Below are 20,116 nucleotides of genomic sequence, written 5' to 3' on the forward strand. Positions count from 1 at the left end.
CGATTATAAACATAAAACGATCATTTTAAGCTATTCAATTAACATTTATATCTGCCATCGGCAACCGTTCTCACGTTTCGAATCCTCGGAAACAGTGGGAAACAGTGGACAAACGTTGGCGACGCTCGACCAACTGGTGTCCGCGCGATCGTTCGCTGATTGCCCAGAAGGTTGCCCGATGAATTCGCTGCGGAATAACTGTTAGAAATGCCTGACCGTCGCGTCGCGTCGTGGAATAAATTACCGTCGGGACCGTCGAATTTATCAATTAACGATAATCGCGGCATGCGAGTCCCAACCGATGATTCCTCAATTTAGCAATGCCCACCGCGACGGAGGGTCGCTTCGCTTCGCGCCACACACGCTCGACAGCGTTGATAATTTATTGTCAGCCGTGTCGCGATATCTAATCGCCTCTAGAACTCCCGTGCGTTGCGTTTCTAGCGTGTTTGGTTGAACGGACATCTGGGTATTTGTCATTGGTCGCTGGTTTCCGGTGAAGTTTGCCTTTAGGGATGTACGACGATTCAAAGACGAAGAAATTTGCGTGTGGCATCCGACAAGGAACGACGGGGAGTTGAAAAATTGATGGACAGGGTATCGTTAGCCAGATGCTATCGACTTTTCATCGTACGATAGTTTTGTCGATAGGGCAAAGGGTACAGACCTAGCGTTACGGGCATGTCTACATGAAAATTATTTGCGATAAAATGCTCGAGACGACTGAAACGTATCAAGTATCCCGTCGAATAAATTAACGTAACGCATTCCGACGTTCGTCGGACGCGACTGACCGATGATGCGACTTTAGCCTCGTATCCATCCAAGATTCTGCGATCGCTCGACGAGCCAAGACGAATGACGCCAGAACGATCGTGGATCGATCGAACTCGAGAATGGATCGGCTCCATCGGGAGAGTCCAGACGGCGCACGAACCGCTGATAAACGGCGGATTACACCGTGCGATTCACGAAGCGTCGTTATGTTACAATTTGTCTTGCTTGGCAAAGCCGTGCCACTGTTTTCCGTTCCTCGTCGGTGATATCGTCTTTGAAATACCGATGCACGAAAGAGATGCTTCCCATACAGCTAGTCGAGACCATTGCCAACAATTTCTAAGGATTATTAGGAGCCTGGTGTACTCTCTTTACGCCACTGAAATTCTCGATTCATGGGAAGAACCGTCGAACCATACCGCACGGAAACCTCCGACCACGATCGCCTGCTCTCCCCGTGTGATCTCTGTTTGCTCATCCCTCGGCGAACGTCTCCACTTTGATGATCACGAATGAACTCATTATACATATATATCGTCGCACGAGAATACTCGGCTCTTTCCAGACGAATCGAATCTCGCGTTATATGCGAGTTCGATCGACGTCACCAGGCCTGACGGCCGTGGCTGTGCAAACACCCGTCGAGGAAAATATTTGCACAGGATAACGCGGCCCCTCATTATCGGGGTAGCTGGGCTCTACTCCGAGGGGCGACGGTTGCCCAGGTGCAGGAACAGGAGCAACAAGACGTAGGACTACTCCGGCGTCGAACGAACGGGAAGAAGGATGGACGAGGTCGGAGAAGGAAACGAGAGGAAGAAAAAGGGATAAGAGCCGGACGAAGACTGCGAGAGAGAGGGGGAGAAAAAGGGAGATTGATTCGACATGCATAAATTAGAGAGGATGAGCCTTTATTCCGTGCGCGACTCACGGGATCGGGATTGGGATTGGAATTGGGATGCACGAGAGAGGAGTATAAATTGATGACTGTAGGCAAAAGGCAAGGGTTTATAATAATTAATCTTCGTACGTGTATATATACACGGTTCCACGTCCTTGTTGCCCCTTTGCGACACTCTTCGTCATTCTTGCGGAGTCTACGTTGGCTTTAAGGGCATCTGCTCGCATCCAGCGAATATTTTCTTTCGCGCTCGTCTTATCCTTTGAAACGCCGATGGTGATGTTGATGTACATTCGAATTTAAAATTATCGGAATAGATGAAACGCGCAAACTTTGCTTGAAACGAAGAGGGAAACGCGTTTAATATTCCGCGGGAGTGTCGTCCACGCGACTTCGGAGGCCACCCCGTCGCTAACTCGTGCGCATTTCAATAAACCCGCCTCCACTCGTGCGCACGCTCGTCTCCAATGGGACATACAGTTGACCCAGCGACTCTACTCGATCCTCTGTCGAGCATGGCTAGCATTTTCGTATCTCTTCTTTAGTTATTTTTACCAATATCGCGAACAAAAGTGAACCAAGTATGGGGTGGAAAAAGAAGTCGAATGCACCGAACAGAATGCCACGATCTATAGACGTGTCGATCGTTAAAGTAACTCGAGAGCAATTCCACGAAAGCCAAACAGCCTTTCGTTCGGAAAGGAAACTGTTCACATTATTAACCCATTATCGCCGTTTAACTTAATTGAAGACGATTACAGCCTTATGTCAGCACGATTTAATAACATCCAGGAATGTTGTTTTTTAATCCATGTAATTGCACGAGACCCGTTTAACGAGCCATCGACGGACAGATATTCTTATTGGGTTGTACCATAACTCGGTACTTGGCGTTTTTTAAATTTTACAATTTTTTAAACGCAACATTTGACTCGACGCGTCGAAAAGTATCGTGATCGTTGATTTAATTAAATTTTCGCTTCGACCCACGCTAATTTTGATCTCGTTTCGATACCTATTCCACGACTATTAGTTCGTTCAAAGTACTTGAGATTTCAATGATCAAACTCACCCACATGCAACTTGTACAAAAATCAACAAATCCTCGAACCATTCGACATTGCCATTGTTACAAGCCGAACTGGTTTGTACCACGCTCTTCGTTAATAACAATTTCACGATTGTAGGGGATTACCGTTGCTGCGCTTGGAAAACCACAGCATCCACAATGGCGTTTGCGTAGAAGCGTATCGGTTCCAAAAGGATCGGGCGTATTCTCCATTCAAATGCTTCCTCGATTGTCTTGTAACCTCGATGCATAATCCGTCGGTCCGATCGCGGCGTTAATAAGATTTATAAGGCAGAAGCAGGGAAAAGAATGCCCGCGATACTTTTTACCGATCGCTATCACGATGTAATGTCACCTTTGCTCGCTCACACGTCCCCGTCGTTTGCTCGACCGGCAGCCGTGCGGTATGCATACTAATTCTACAAATAAATCTGTTTCTCCATGCTCCGAGGCCGCTTGCACCGCTGCTCGAAGGGTGAATAAATTTCCGAGGATATTTTCCACGAAAAGTAGCTCGCCTTCTCGCTAAACGATTACCAACGATCCTAGAATATATTATATAAAACGATCCGTAGAAATTGGTTCGATTTATCGCTCTCCTCCGAATCGAGTTCAGAGGTAAATATTGAGCGATAATACTCGTATCACCCGTTAAAGAGCCCGCGGTAGTGTTCTTACCGTGCATCGAAGTCACCCGCATCGTAACCGTAGCGCTCGAAACGACTAATGAAATGACGAATCGTACAATCGTAGTAGCAATTTACAGTTACCTTAACCTTCCAATCTTTGTTTGAAAGGAGCTACAGCTACTTCCTAGAATCATCTCGACAGTTAAAAGTTTCAATGGGAACGTTAAACGCGCGCAATTAATCGCGCAATTAAGTCTTCCGCGCGCCTATCCCGGAATGCTTCGTTTCCTCCTCTCTATAATGAGCGAACAATGGTCCCGTAAATCTTTGCTCGCGCGTGTCTGCCTACGTAAAAATTCGCGGGATGAAAACGAGAACACAGAGCGCATAGCTGTCGCGCGTCCGGTGTACAGGTATTTTGCATAATCGACGCCTAGGTTATTAATCTTGCGATCGGTTCGAAACTGCCGACCGCTGTCGATTAATTAACTTTACGCTTTTAGCCTACTCTTTGCCGTTATCTCCTAAAGAGGTTTCTTCGATAATCAAAATTAAAAAAATTAAAAAAATTATTATACGTCGCGACATTTTCTTAATATTCGTTGAAAATTTTCTAAACAGCACATAGATACGATTTCTCGTTCATCGCGCCAAACTGCAGCTGCATAGTTGCTGCTCGATCTCGCGCGAGGCTCGCATCTGCACGCGTATCGAGTGCACGCGCGCTGCAAAGGACGTTAACATACACCGTGAGAGAGTAACCTGTCAGACACGCCGTTTTATCCGTGGAGAAAGAAAAAACAAATACATAGCTACGCGGTGGTCCGCGATGAACAAAAAGGGGTGGGGGGGATAGGCGAGGCGCAGGGATCTTCGATCCATCAAAGTCAACGCTTGACACCTTTCTACCCTCTTTTGGATCTTGTCCTTTTCCCATCTTTCTCTCTCTTAATCTCTGTCTTGCTCGAAAGCAAGATTTTTATTGGCGAGCTTCGACACCGGTGAAAGTTCTGCGAGCAAGTCGAATGCGCTTGACAAACTTATTACGAGCACGGGGTTGCTTTCGTTTTTCTTAGGGGAAAATCGAGAACAAGAGACATGGAGGACGTTCTTGATAAAGCGAAGATTCGGACAAATTGTCCAAACGATAGTTTGAGAATACCGTGAAACGGTGTTTTCGTTCTTAGACTATTCCGGAGGCCAGAGACTCGCGTGTCTCGCGCGCATAACCGTGCCCACGTATTATTAAGGCCGAGGCGAGACACTCTTGGTTTTCTGTTTTGGTGACTGGGTGGTGCCGCTGCCGCCGGAAGTGACCGGTTACAGGCACAGACGCACGAGAGCGGAGGAATACTGATTACAGGACGACCGTTGATTCGCAACAGGAGGACGAGGGTCGACTCGCAGGACAAAGACGTAGTCTCCCGATCGACGTCTTATTCTCGAGAACGTCGCGTCCTCTGTGCTATGGCGAGATCGGCCAGCGGAAGATCAACGTGCAACCGATGATCGATCGTGTGCTCGACCGCAAGAATCTTCGCGATAGATCGACGAGTTTAGGTAATTCATTCGTTTTCAAAATTGACGTTAGTCGTATACGTTAAACGAAAATTAACTAAACTTATTCTTTGCTCTGCAATTGAAAAGAGCACAGAAATGTTCGTTTCGTCTTGATCTCGTGTTGCACAAGTTCGTCGTCGAGGAGCAGGTATACCTATAGTCGACGTTTCGTGATCTAGGCGACACACGAAAAACGCATCGGACAAAACGCGAGCCTGTATCAACGTGCACGATACAAGACGAAATTACAGGACAACGATGCTGTCTCGATACGTACATGCAACGAATTTGTAACACGATCGGGGGGAACGAAATATCGCTAGCTGGTAAGATAATATCCTGACCTGTAACACGACTATCGCTGCAAGACGACGCCGACGCGTGCTACTCGCGATTTTGATTCGTACGATGAACAAGTACCACAGAATTCTTATGTTTTATACGTCGTTTAAAGTCTTGCCCATCGCTATGAAGTTTATGCTTTATTATCTTAGCAATTATGTAAACTGCGCCCTGCCGGCAATGGATCAGAAGCGCCCGCAGTCACGATTTTTTCGCGTCTTATCGAAAGCTGTCTGCGCATTGCCGGTGAATTTTTGCTGACGAGATATCGGATTAGGGAATGCGCGGAGGCTAGTAATGCAGAATATCCGGGCTCGCGGTGTTTCGCTATCTAGCTCTCGTTCGGAGCCTCGAACGCTGCACTTTGCGAAGATCGATGATAAAAACGGAGTCGACTCCTAGGTTTGGACGGCAAGCTGGTACAAGTCTACGTTGCGTACAGTTTGCCAGAAGAATTCAGCAAGTACAAAGAAATGTGCGTTACAAATGTAATGCGATCGAGAGAATGCTACGTGGCATATTATCCCGAGTAGTATAGCCACGTGAATGCAACTTGTAATAAAAAAATATGCAATCATCGCAACACTCCCTGAAAGACGGGGACCGCCCTTCGGTTGTAGCGCTGCTGCCTACGTTGGGACAAGCTATTCTAAACAATCGCTCATCAAGTAAAATCAGAGAAGGGTACGCAGCTCATTGTCAAGCAAAAGAGTACGTAGTAGAATTTCATGCCGAAGAATATGACGTATTCGAGATTTATCCGCTGCGTGTCTCGAAAGGATATGGCTACACGTGATTCGTAGCGCACCTTCTTCCTGTGCAATTTTAGCATTCTAACGCTGCTATATCGCTCGATTACGACATTCAGACCGTAAACATTTTCGAATAAGAGCGTTCGTATAAAAGTTACTCGAAGAGTAACGTTAAATCCATTAACGTTAAATCGGCACGCTATCAATTTCTTGCAGCATCCCTCGAGAAAGATCTCTTAAACTACCATACCCGGTCGCAAAATACGAAAAAGTCTGCACCTTAAGAGCACCCATGGACGAAAGTGGAAGTTCCGGTTCCCATTACCGGTGCTCCCGGTAGACTTTTCCTCATTCCCCGGATATCGGATTAGGTAATGCGCGGAGGCGCATAATGCAGTCCGTTATCTGCTCGCCACAATGTACACCCGGTATCTGGGCTCTCGTTTCAAGCCATTGTCGCAGCTTTCTCTCTCTCTGTCTATCCCGTCTCAACCGTATTCGCGTATCTGAAAACGGGGCACGAACGTGGCTACCCAGCGTGACCAGCGATAGGATAAGCGTCACCCTGGACTTCCTACGCTGCATGAAAATTAACTGGACAGGATGGGAACAATTAGCATCGACCGGCGTAATCGCCCACCGTTTACGGGCGACGGGAGGACGATAACGCGAGTTCTGGAGTAACGGAACGACAAGCTCGTAGTAAATTCTCGGCCTGTGGTATCGTTGCAACGTACGACCAGGTAGCCGTGAAGAATTCGAGGGGTAAGTTAGTTCAGGGACGATCGCGGACACCAGTTCGATTATATCTTATCCATTGAACGCGATAGATAGGGTGTCCACGGTCCAGTCGAGGAATGAAACGGCTCGGACGGTGGGGGGTTGCTTCTCGACAGGGTCGTCGACTCGTACCGATTCGTATTCTTCGAAAAGTAAAGTCCACGACTCGTCGCAGTCGATAATCGCGGCAAGGAAACCAATCTAACCATAAAGCAAACGTCGAATCGTTTTCACAGGACGAATCGGTGCGTACACGAAAAAAAAGGGTTAATAGTCGAGCAGCTTGTTATCGACCGTCGCGATAGAGCTATCATCGCGGAACAAGAGTCTGCACTTAACTCAATTTGCTGTGAAAATGGACACGGCCGATCTCTCGAATAGCCGATTCGATCGCGACGATATATCTCGGCGAAGGTCTAGTGGGATAGAATAACCCAGGAGTTGAAGTTTGATCGTAAAGTTAATATTCCTCGGTCGGACTGACAAATGCCCGCAATTATCGCCGCCGACTGGGAGAAACAAACATCGCCTTGATCCGCGCAAAAATCGATCATTCTATGTAAGCACAGAAAACACGTTCCTTTTCGAACGTTCGTCCTGAGTGGATGCGCAAATAAATCCTGATTAGTTAACGATGGATAATATTTCTCGACCTGTTTTTACAACGGTCGAATCCACCCGCGATGGAACTTACGATGCGACGGGACTAAGTAGAGGTGCTTTTACGTGAATCGCGAACGGTTCGTTTTCATAGCTACGGAAGAAGCAACTCGTGTTGTTTGTTCGTCACGGTCCCGCGGCTTCTTCCATCTCCCATTTCTCTGTCCCATCCGCGCTGAAAAGGAAACAGCAACACTCTAGCGGGCGCACCATGCGTGACCCTTCTCGAGGTGACTTTTCGCGCGTGCACGGAAGCGCCACAGAATAAAGCATCGAGATTCGTCAGCGGGGACTCCCCGTGGAGAAGTATCGAACCGTACACCGGTCTGTGCTTCGAGGTGTTCTCTGTTCTCTCCAGCGGAGGCGCTGGACCGAACGAGCACGAGCACGAACACGAACGCGTAGCTGTCCCGGGCCGAAAAAGGGGCGCCCGGGAGGGTGAAAGGAGCCGAACAGAAAAGCAGAGAATAGGCGCGAGAGAAGGTGCAAAAGGGGGCGGGGATGCACCGATATGAAATATTCCCCGAGAGAGTAACTCTATATTATTATCCTCTTTCACACCTCTCTGCACCTCTATGCGCGAGAGAAGCCACGGCACAATCAACGCGCGGTGCCCATTGTCTCTCATTGTCGTTGGGTCTCGTGCGCGTCGCGTCGCGTCGGACCCCATCCGACGCGGATCCGTTCTCATCTCTCGACCTGCGCTCCGGAATTAATTAGCCCCGACGTGGCTGCTAATTAGCAAATCGAGCCGAGTCCCCCCCGGCGTGCTCCGCCATTGGACCGATTGGAAAGCGAGCGGCTCTCGTCGCTTGGACTTTCACGTTGGCAGCATTTTTTGCCGCCGCGCCGGAACGATCCTGCTTGGACTCTCCTGTTGGCTCGCGAGATTATTAAGCTTCTTGCGTTCTTTTTTCCGTGCGTCCCGGTCGCACAGTTGCTTAGCCGAGGGATCAGAATGCGGAGTTATCTAGATGGACGTTTGCCGCGACCGAGTTCTCTCGGAGTTAATTCGTTCCGACTAATAGATATCGGCTGGGGTGCTTCATCGACGCTCCCGTGGAAAAATATTAATAAGCAGGACCGGGTTCGCGAGAAAGGAAACGCCGGACGAGAAATACAAAAAGAAAATTCGTTTGGCAACATGTACCAATACAACCGTGATACAAGAAACGATTTTGGATGTACAACATTACCGTTAGAAGCTATTGCCAGTACCGCGTACCGAAGTTGCAAAACCAAACAGATATTGGAAATTACTTCTGGTTGCTGGGAGCTCGAACGCCGATCCTGTTAATAAGCTTCTGTGGAGGGGTAACGCAAATCTAATTAAGAGTACAGACTGAAATCAAGAACGAGTTCTGGCGACGATTAGGCTACCGGGATGCTTCCCCCTACCAGTAACTCGGAATCGTACGCACAGCTTCCAAACATGGAATTAATGCTCCTGTACCTCGCTCCCGTGGAAAATTAAGCGCGACGTTTGGAATTTCATCGAGAGAAAATCGACGCGGTAATCGATTTCAGTGGCGATCGGGCCGAACGAGGAATGAAGAGCATCGGCGAGGATTTCGAACGGAAACTCGTCTACAGGACTGGTACTATTCGAATAATATCGCGATACTTATAATTGTTATCTGATCCAGTTGAACGCTCGGCTTGATGTGTCAAGTTTTTCTCGAAACGACAGCGTTTAACTCGTTTGATTTGAAATAGTTGGAGGATCCAAAGTTAACGGATAGATTCCACTATTTTCTACAGAGTAGAAAAAGAAGATATTCCGCGACCGAAGGGAAATTCCTGCTCAGCGATATCTCCGTCATCGTTGAATCGACCGATTCGTTTGGCTATCGGATGTTTCGCAACGGCGGTGATCCATCAGTCCCGTGTTTCCTTCGTATTCCTCGGTATTAAATAATTCAATGAACCGACCGACCAGCGCCAGAAGACGCCAGCGCCAGGGTACGGTAGGGAAAGACAGAGACGGGACGTCTGTTGAGAAACGGTAAAAAATGACGATAGTCAAGCGCACGGTTACGCACGGGCCCGAGGTGATTCGATGCGTGACATTGCTCGTTTAAGAGCCACGAGTGCGAGGCGCGCGTCTTTTTCCTACAGCGACTCGGTTATCGCGCGTTAATGCGATGCCGCTAATAAGAGGTATCTCCTGTTTCGAGAATTGCGCACCTTTTTGCCCTATTGTCAGCAACGCTCGCGGAAGTTGGTCGGTGTCGTCGACCTGGATAATCAGCGAACGTGGCCCGATAAAACCGTTCGCATCGGATTAAGATAAAACCGCGAATCGTATTTCAGTTGCGCGTCCACGTCCTTCGTGTATCCGTCTTTTTATTTTTCGTGTTTTCGTCGGGTTTAATAGCTTCGAGATCCTAGCGTCATTAGCGTCAATGTTCACTTTTGAAACTAAGTAAGTTCCGTTGCGAGTCTCTATTAATCTGCCTCGTGGAAACAGAAATCGCGAAGACGTTGGATACAGGAAGAAAATCGAGGAAAAAGGAGCCGTCAGCGGACCGCGTATAATCGTAGGAATATATTGCGCGAGGTGTCTCATCACGTGGCGTATCGCCGACAGGATAAAGGATTAAGCGCTCGACTGCGTTATAAATCGTTCGTAGGTACAAAGTAATTGGTTTCTCATTCGCCTTTAAAATACCGTCATTCGGAACGTTATCTTTGCATCGTTCCCTTGAGATGACAAGCCTGCTCTGAAATATCGAGTACGAAGATCTTTAAGGGATTTTATCGTATGTACGTAGATCGCTGGTCGCGATAAATTCCGATTCAGGTTTTCGCGTATCTATTTCTGTTGACATCGTTTGACGTTGCAAAACGATCTCCTCCGATGAATCGAGACACGAGATAAGATGAAACGAATGATACAGTCCAGAACGGAGAAACAAATTACTCGTTTAGGGTTTGCAGCTATGCTTGTTTCGCGTGCTTTATGTCCGTTCTGCTCTAACTTTCGGACAGTTTATTCTACGAAAATCGAACGAAAAATAATCGAAAAACACGAGTCTATTTAAATTTAGGCAAAAGAGCCTCGACGTCAACGAGCGATAGCTGCTGCTCGTTTTCAGTTAACGGACACAACCTCAGCGACTCCAGACTAGAAACCATCTGCATCCGGTGTAACAAGCAACTCGTCGTTTCGAAGTGCAGGAGGTCGATCTCGTGTATGTACGTTACGAACCCTTTCTCCTCCCTGTTGGCGAACCGAGCGAAGGAGAACGAGCAACGGCGCGGCGGCGACTCGCGCGCCCGAACAGGATGGTAGATGGTAAATGGTAAATAGTAAATGGTAAATGGGAAATTGTAAATGGTAGGCCACTAGTGCGCTCCGAACATGAATGAATGGAACCTGCTTCGCCACTTGCATACCCATTATAGGAACTCAGCTCGCGCTCGCGTACGTGTGCGCGTTGGACACACGACGAGCTCGTGTGTGAGTCCGGTCCACGCATACGAGAACACAGTGTGTACACGAACACGTGTAGACACGCGACCGTCTCTGTACACAATGCGTCGATCTGTTTATCCGTCTGTCGTTAGTTCGTGCGGCTCGAGAGCTCGCGAGCTACCTTCGGTTAATAGATCTACTCCCGTGAGTCACGGTGCATTTGTTCGAGTACGTCGCGACACTTACCCTGATCCCTAGATCCGTGCTTTTGGTTTGAGCCACGTTTAAAAACGAATCCGATCCTCGTCCAGAGCGAGTCGATAATTGCTACGTCTACCTACATTTATCACATTTTTCATTTGGATTTCTATCTTGAAAACATTTATCGTCGATGTTCCAAGATATTTTCCAAACTGTTTAAACTGCTTGAAATCATTCGCGACTCCAAGGTACGGTGATTCAATTACAGCGCATCCAGTTCCGTAATCCTCTCGACGATATTCACCGTGCGCACTTTATGTAGCCAGTTTCGCTAATTGGTAACCGCGTAGCTTAACAAGGTAGTCGTTGGCTGTAGAATGATCAAATTTTCATCTTTCTTCGCGATCGCCGGTACCATCGTCGTTAAGGTCAGAAAAGTGGCTCGTTACTTACGAGCACCGCTGATAATTACTAACCCGTTTAACACACCGACGAAATTTACAGGTCGATATATTATCCTTTACTGGTCGAGCAACGGACCGATTTAATGGTTTCATTCGCGCCGCGACGTAGAGCGTCCCTCTTTGCCGAGTTGCACAACGTTGAAACATCGATCCATCCGGCGTCGTTTAAATCAAACCACGCATATCGCTAACTCTCGCGCTTCGCGCGCATTCATGTAACCACGAGGTAAATCTCAATGTTTCTCGGCTCGACTCCCAAACGAATGTTCTTAATTTCTCTTTTTACCGGGTGTTCTGAACCATGCCGTTATGTATCGGTTAATTCGTCCGACTCTTTTTGTTACGTGGTAGGGGCGTAGCAAGAGTTTTCGACGAGTAGGGATTTCACTGCGTGGTAAGAGTATATCGTCAGACACAATGGTACACTAGGTTGCACTAATCCGAACCTCGTTAATTCTGCAACAATGTAGTGAAAACTTTCAGAAACACTAGGAATAGCACAAAAATGTACTCCCACAAGAAACGACATACCTATCCAGCTGCATTATAGTTAGAACACTCGCTCAATGTCGCGGTTGATTTAATCCTTCTGCTAACAAAACCCACGCAAGGACTGCGAAGAATCTCCGTTTACTTTACTTGGATGCAAACTTGGTTGAAACGAACGCTACGTTCGACTTGCGTTTGATTCGTCGGTGAATCGTGATATTTCGAATGAGAAGATAGTACACAATTATCGGTCTTCTGCGGAGGGTTCCAGGGGGGGTTGTACAAGTCACAACCCGTTTTGCAATATTACCTAACGCGACGATGTAACCGTTGGGGTACAAAGTTCAACCACTGCGTAGCCCGCGATCGTAATTACAGATGGACGTACAGTTCGCATGGATAACCGATTTTACCTGTGACTCATAGGTCCGATAGACCACCGAGGGAACTGACCATCCTGCTCGTTTACGCAATAGGCCATAGCTACGCGTGCTCGTACCTCTCACCGAATTATCGAAACGCAGTGGATTTATCGAGTCGTTCAGGAAGACCGATGAATCGTTACGTGACCGTCGAGGTTAAATGGCAACTTGCCGATTATGGCCGATAAGATCGATTTTATTGACCGCGGACTCCGTTGCACTCAGAAGTTGCAATTTCTTTGAATATCTCGGCGTTATAAGTGATGATTATGGCGATCATGCGCGTACTTCCTTATTACTTTCCCGGCAGGTGGATACGACAGAGGGAAAGTATCGCTATCAAAAATCTGATCCCTCTTCGTTGCTGTTTTTTTGTTTTGTTTGCCACGAGTCTAAATTATTTTGGTTTATATCTCAGGAGCAAATTGTTTACTTAAAATGTTTGCTCTGCACACGCAGTCGCAGCATCGTTGCACGTTTTGTTTTCTCTCCTTGGTTGACCTAAATGGATTAATTTGCTTCGTTTATAACTGCGTTAAGCGGCCGTAGGGTCCTGTCATTTTTCATGCGATTCCCGTACCGCGTTTCGCACGCGCAATCTTTACTTTCAATCGGGACTTTCGAACCGCTGTCAATTAATTCGGGTGTCCACCGGTAGCGGAACATGCGGAACGGGTCGTCTTAACGGGGACGCTTGGATACCTAATTACTGCAACGGGATCGAAACTCTTGAAAACGTTCGCCGAATTTAAATTAGATATACTTTGCAATAACGACACGAATCGCCAATATTTTCTATTCTATTTGTTTATCCGTTTATTTTGTTGTCCAGTCTTATCGGTTCGCAAGTTACGGTCGCTCGAATCGCAAGACTTGATGTACTCCATTCGGAAATAATTACAGTTCCGTACAAGATTAATGTATGATAATAGGCAAAGGTAATAGACGGTTCGACCGCGCCTTGAAATTTGCATTTTGAGTACTATTTAATATTTAAAATTCAAGATAGAGGCGATCTCTGCGCGTGCAACGGTTCCCCCTCGATGCGCGATTATATCGTTGAATTCAGGCATCAATACGTGGCGTCCAGCTCGGATTAATTGATATAATTACTATGATAAAATGTTTAGAGCCGCTGGGACAAGGATAGACGTGATTCGCGACTCGTTAATCGTCTTCTTTTCCGTCGCTCTGCGATCTCGAGCCATTATTCCGGAAATTGCAGCGTGCACGTTTTCTGACATTAATCTGCCTCTCGATACGGCAAAGATTTTCGAGTCTGGTCGCGAGATTCACAGCGACACGTTACTGATTTACGTTACATAGTTCGCCCCTAAAAATAATGTATATCCGTGCAACTTAGTCGCGCGTACCTGATTATATTACGGTGATTAATAGCTCTGGCCGTCGAAACGATAACGTTTCAATTCAATTTATGATCGACCATACATTAGCCCGACTCGGTTAATATGTTGCGATACATCATGTCGTTGGACGCGGTGCTGGTTCTCGTTCGGTTTTGCCCTAAAACGTCGAGAATGTTCGCCACGGTGTTACAGTGGAAATTTCCACGAGTCGGCATCGCCGAATTTCTCAAAAATTGTTCGAGTACTACGATGGTCCAAAGATAGACTCTTCGCGGGACATTGTCGACGCGACAGATTAATATCGCCTAAACGGAGCGACACATGGGCATAATTAAATTCAAGACAGTCAATAAACATCGCGATCTAAGTTATCTATGCTCAACCGCATGAATATTCTCCTAGGAGCATAAGTGCTCTGGATTCTATTCGAACAGTTCTCCCGGTCGCCGCGGTCTCAGAGCCGGCTTCGAGCATTGGAAACCAGTTCGAAGTCAGCGAAGCATTATGATCCCGAATACACATCTGTGGTCCGTTAACTAATCTCCCTATGGCGACCTTCCATTAGCTCGATTCCACGGCCGATACATCATCGCGTTTCTCTCCTCTTCCTCGGGTTCGTTCCACCCAAAGAAGGATCGAGGGTGACCGGGGGTGAGGCGTCACTTTCGCAACGGTCCATAGTCTTGCATCGACGCGGAAGAATAATGCCTTCTACGAAGGATGACAAGTACAATGGAAACCGCGTCGAGGTTCAAGCAGTCGTTACCGAGATTCAACTTTTCGAGTACGTTACAACTTGGAGGAAACCATCGAATCGCAGTGCCATAAAGAGGAAAAAACAGGCAAAGTCAAGGGCCGCATAGTCCTCGGTTCGAAGAAGAACGTATCTGTCTCGAAAAAAGTCGTCTCGAGAGTTGGACGCAAGATCGAAGCGGAAAAGGGGAGATCGCCATCGTCCCTCGGTCGCGGCAAGCTTCCGCTCTCCGACAAATCATTCCTCGTTAACGCTGGCCCCTTCTTTCGCCTCGACGCGAACCACGCAACAGAAAAAGTATCAATTTGCAGTATATCTGGCGATGCGTACGGACCGGTTAACGGTCCCCCTCTACCGTACTCGATTATCTCCTTCGTACCGATCATCGAGCGTTCCTCATCTTCGATTCCTCCGCGTCTTCCGTTTCCCGCCATGGGATCATCTGATACGCGTTATCGATGATGCGTCTCGTCTCTGCTTCGCTTGTTAAACGCCTCGATCGCTTATCGTTCTGCTAATAATTTATTGTCACGTTTGACGCACGATCCCCTTGCCGCCGGCTGTTGCTGCCAAGAGACATAGAGACAGAGCCTTCTACACCGATGCTCTTGTACCTTAGATAAAACTTGGCCGGTATGAATGACCACTCGTGCGGTTTGCGCAAGACGTAATTGCTTTTGCATCTTCGGTAGATAAAGCGTTAATTTCTCGGTGGACACGTCCATCGATTTCTGGGAACCGAGACAAGCGTATTTTGTCACGGTCGCTATCGCGAGGCTCTCCCACGAGCGGAGGGATGCGTCCCGTTTCCTCCTTGGCATCTGGTATCTCTTCCGACAAATGGTTCGTCGTTACAGCGATTTTTGTCGAAGAAGTCGAAGGAGAAAAGCACATGCCAAGATCGATGCGACGTAAAGAATAGCGTGTGAAAAAAAGAAGAAAAATAGGAATTTCTGCTGTTGGTAACGGTTTGTCCCACTCGGCGCAGATTTATCTTTCGTTCGAGTCTCTCGCGCGTCGCGTCGCTGCGTCTTCTTTTCCTCGAGGTGATAACCACTCGGGGAATCTTCGTGGCGGGTAAGCCGAGACGTGGGCAAAGATACCACGATCATTCTCCTGTTGGCGGCGTGAAAGGCGCGCCGAGAAGACGCGCAGAGGAGCGAGACGTCGCGCTCCACGCAAATGGCGTCCGATGGTCGGGACACCCAGAGGACCAGACGATAATATTAACACGTTTCCACTGTCGCGTCACTCGAATTCAACCGATACCCAAGGTATTGGCCAGGAGGCCCTCTTTATAATATCTTTCTTTTTCTATACAGCCAAGTAGCTACGATTCTCCCCTTTCGCTGTTTCTTTTTCTCGAGTTTCGTTATTCGACAGGTTCGTATAATAAGTTTCGAGGCGACGGGACACGGAATTCCTACGACCGAGAATTTTTAGCGCCGCGTCGCGTCGCGTCGCGTCGTTTGTCTGCGAGTCCGAGTCGAGTTTCGCCTCGCGGTTTTTGTCGCGAATAGTCCAAGTCCGATATATTTCTTCGAGGATGCTTCCAAGTCCTCCTGGCTCCGTTTAGTCGAACAATAATATTCAAATTGCCAACGAATCTTTCCTTGCGTCTAAAAATAACGCTCGAATTCTTCGAATCTCCGACGGATCAAGAACGAACCCACGCTTTCAAATCTCCAGGAATTAATCGATGAAAAATATCGAGGCGCGACGGAAACTTTAGTACACGAATATTCTATTTTTCTACCATCCATGTTATAAGCGTCGATAACGAAGATATTGTAAGTTTCACGTGGGCTTCCGAGCGTGGATTCTCAGGAGGATCGCGTTGTTTTCGAAGAATGGAGTTGCAACAAAATATTCGTAGGCTAACGCTAGGCGACGACGAAAGAGAAAAGGAACGCAGCGAGTAGCGAGTGCTCGACAATACTCGACGGGAGTGCTTTTACCACGCAGCTCTTTTACCCCCTTTAGAGCATTCAGTGAAAATGCCATGGCATTATTGGCATTGTCGCGGCGTGGCGAGCAAGCAAAGAAACCAGCCAGCATCCCTGTGGCTCGAGTCTCTCCGAGTGGGCTAACGATCGTGTTATTAGCGCAAATCAAATTGGCGACTGTCTCACGGCGAGTGGACAAAGAAAATACCGAGAGAGAAAAGGAGGGAAAGGGGCGAGTCCGGTCCAATTATACCGGTGGCACGCAAAACGACACGTTAATTTGCATATCGGAATCGAACGTACGCCCAGGAAAAATTACTCTAATTTCTATCCCCGCCAGGGGTACGCGATATTCTCTGTCGGGGAAGATTGACTTTAAAATTGCTTTCGTTGTCGGTTTACGTCACAAGATGCAGTCTCGATTGTCCGAGTTTTATTGTAATTGTACAACACGAATTTCTATCGTTACTTTCAAACTATTTTACCTCCCAGAATGCTCTACTCTGTCACGAAACGACCAAGACCTCCTGGGATCCATCGCGTGACACGAACGGATCTCAAGGGGTTGAATCAACCAATCCTTTGTCATTACGTCTCGTTCCTGTCGTGTTACTCGCTGAGACCTCTACACCGACAGCTTAAATACGGATATCCGTTAATACTTGGTCATTATCCGTCCGCATAATTCTCTTTTCGCAGAAACGGACGAAACGTCCTCGATTTTGTAAGATTTTTCACGTCTACTCTGTTTACAAGTACAGTTATTTAGATAGAAATAGCGCGATTATTTTGGCTCGGGCTTTTCCTATCCATAGACTAATTCAGCAGTGGCGATGTTTAGTCTCGTGTCACGCGATTCCGCGGGAAACGTGAACGTTTTACTTGTTAACGAACGGAACGTAACGAAGAGTCGTTCTTTTTGTTTTCGCGATAATGGAGAAACTGGTTTGCGTCACTTTTCACGGGCTCCCGGCTTTGCATAACCACGCTCATTGTAATATTTCAGCCGTTTTATCCAGTAGTTCGAACGCGGTTAATTAGCACGCTGTAAAACAGCCGGCGATACAATTTATACAGTTGCCTATTTATTACTATTATTATCGTCGTGACTGATAAACAAATACTCGAGCGCGTCGTGAAAGACCGGCGGAACTATCCGCCCGCTGCGTTAATTACCGTGTCTTCTCTTTGCCGGCGTTGCCTTCGATCTGCAACGATCTCAGAGCTACGATAATGCTAGTCCCGATCCGATCGCGATTCTTCGATTCCAGTTCGTGGCCGATTATCGGCAACTTTAAAAATGTTGGAAATTTTTTGCGACATCGCAATTTACGCATCTAATTTCTTCCCCGAGATTAAATGGATTAAGCGAAAATAAAGAGGGTGAATATGCACTCGGTTCTCGACCTTTCTTAATTTTCAAACTTTTTCGATAAATTTATTTATACGGCTCGTTTGCGACGAACGAGTTTCGCAACTCGAAGCTTCTACGTCTCGGGGTATATTTTCTGTGCGGTTACCCTCCGTGGATATCGCCCCATTAAATCTACACAATTACTTTCAACATTTTGAGACTGTATCCACTTTTACTATTACATACAGTAAACTCGTATTAATCCGCACTTGTTCTGTATCGGTATTTAAACCAGAAATTCGACTATTCTCGGGAATAAAGTCGCGTTCAACTACGCTCGTTGTTAACCACCCCTTGCGTCTCCTCAAAACAAAACTCCACGGAATCGAAGCGCTATTTCGAGCTCGATTATCGCGATACACGCAACGTCTAGGAACGAGAAACACCTAAAGATCCTATTACAAGATATAACAAAAGTAATCATACGATAGATCTTGGGTACGATCTTGTTATCGCTCCAACCCAACCTATTCCGTCGCTCGTTCTGTCTATAATAGTTGTCGCTAAATAACGCAGGCTATCGCGCAATTCTGATTCCGCTGCATTTCCTTTTATAGCTCTATTAATCCTCTATTGCCTGCATTTTATTTCATCTCTCGAGAAATAAATAACACAGTAAAATAAAAAAGAAGTATACGCGCCACGTTCCTATTTCAATTCCATCATTTTACGCGATACGAGTTGGATAAAGTGGTCTTCTTATTCAAATAGCATAGAATCCTTGGCAGCAGCGATTATGCCAGCCAGGGATATCGCGATGCCGGTGAATCGCCCTTTCGAGACTAATTGTCGATTAAACGGTGGCAGTTTGCGATCGTCCCGAGCGAACGGCGGACCTTTTGACTGGATTCGATCGACGTACGTGTTCCAGCAACAGAATCACGAATTATTGTGTAGGTATGTCTGTGTGCGCGTGTATGTGTTTTTTTTTTCGTGGCACGATGGTGCTTCAACGGACGGTTTACCGACTTGTGGGACCTTGCACGCTTACCTGCATACGGGGTGGCCCATTACCGCTCGTTAAAGTCTCCCGCGCGACTTACTTGCCTCCGTTTTCCGTTCGATCGCGAATCGCTGGAAGTCTTTGGATTTTGCTGCCGATTTAATCGGATCGCGGCGAAAGTTTATCGACGTGGCTGCCGTCGTCGCGTAAATCTCGAACAAACGGTTCGGTTTTGTTCTCTGGAGGGTTGAACGTGGTTTAGAAAATATAAATAACGCATAATTTATAATATAAAACAATTCCGGATTTCGATTAGCTTCGATAAATGCGAAGCAAGTCGTAATCGAATGTATTCAAGTTTTTCAATGTCGAGTCGAATGTCGCCAGGTGCGAGGACGCGTGAGGTATATTTAGAAGACACCCTATAGAAGGAGAGTGCAACCTGTGGGTCTTCGTGGGTACAGGGATGGTCAGAGTGTCCAGCAAGGGCCAGACCGTCCAGAAGCGGTCACCCATTCCGAGGGTCATCCACTGGCTCTCCTCTCACTTAGCATAAAAGGGTAACTAGCAAATGCTCAATACACGTACCATAATAGAACGAGTGTCCCATGGACATAATTAGGCGCTACCCATGGGAAATTCAGACCCCAATTTCGGCTTTCTATTTTGCGTGGACTCTGCATAAGCTGGGCAGCAGCGAAGGGTCATCGTTTCGAGCCGAGACGATGCCATTCAAAGGCCCACTGCGAACCTAGCCTGTACTCTACACTTTGCAGACGAAAGTATATCGATGCCCGTTCATCATTTTTTAAATTCGTTAAATAAAAATTACAATTATGCATTCAAATTATGTTTCGTGTAATAGGTCTCGCTAATAAATATGCAACGATTCGATTTACGCAAAGACGGAAGCGAAAGACAGGTCGCTTATCATTTTTATTGGAGCGAATTCCAACTTTTTCACTGCGTCGCTCGTTATCGTGGGAACGCGTTCGCGATCGACTCCCGAATACCGCAAAAATACCGAGAAGTTCAAGGGACGACTAACACGGATTCGATAAACACTCGAATCAATCAATAATACATGAACACCGGGCAGGAATTTCATCGGAGAAAACAAGCATCCGAGGCTCGCCAGATTCCGCGAAGAGGGACTTGTCGCGAGCTTGGAAACGACGAGACTCGAGATCAACTTGTAAATGTCGCATTCAACGGGTCATATTTCATA

General features: G+C 47.1%; 2 protein-coding genes across 3 annotated transcripts in view; one reads left to right on the top strand and one right to left on the bottom strand.

Annotated features, from left to right (window-relative positions):
* Nucleotides 1-20,116, bottom strand: part of LOC128879738 (protein grainyhead) — a 95,036-nt gene that overhangs the window by 26,926 nt on the left and 47,994 nt on the right. The window lies entirely within an intron of this gene.
* LOC128879742 (zinc finger protein 888-like) overlaps nucleotides 1-20,116 on the top strand; it is a 143,360-nt gene that overhangs the window by 18,557 nt on the left and 104,687 nt on the right. The window lies entirely within an intron of this gene.

Source organism: Hylaeus volcanicus, chromosome 7, assembly GCF_026283585.1.
Source record: "Hylaeus volcanicus isolate JK05 chromosome 7, UHH_iyHylVolc1.0_haploid, whole genome shotgun sequence".
NCBI classification, from domain to species: domain Eukaryota; kingdom Metazoa; phylum Arthropoda; class Insecta; order Hymenoptera; family Colletidae; genus Hylaeus; species Hylaeus volcanicus.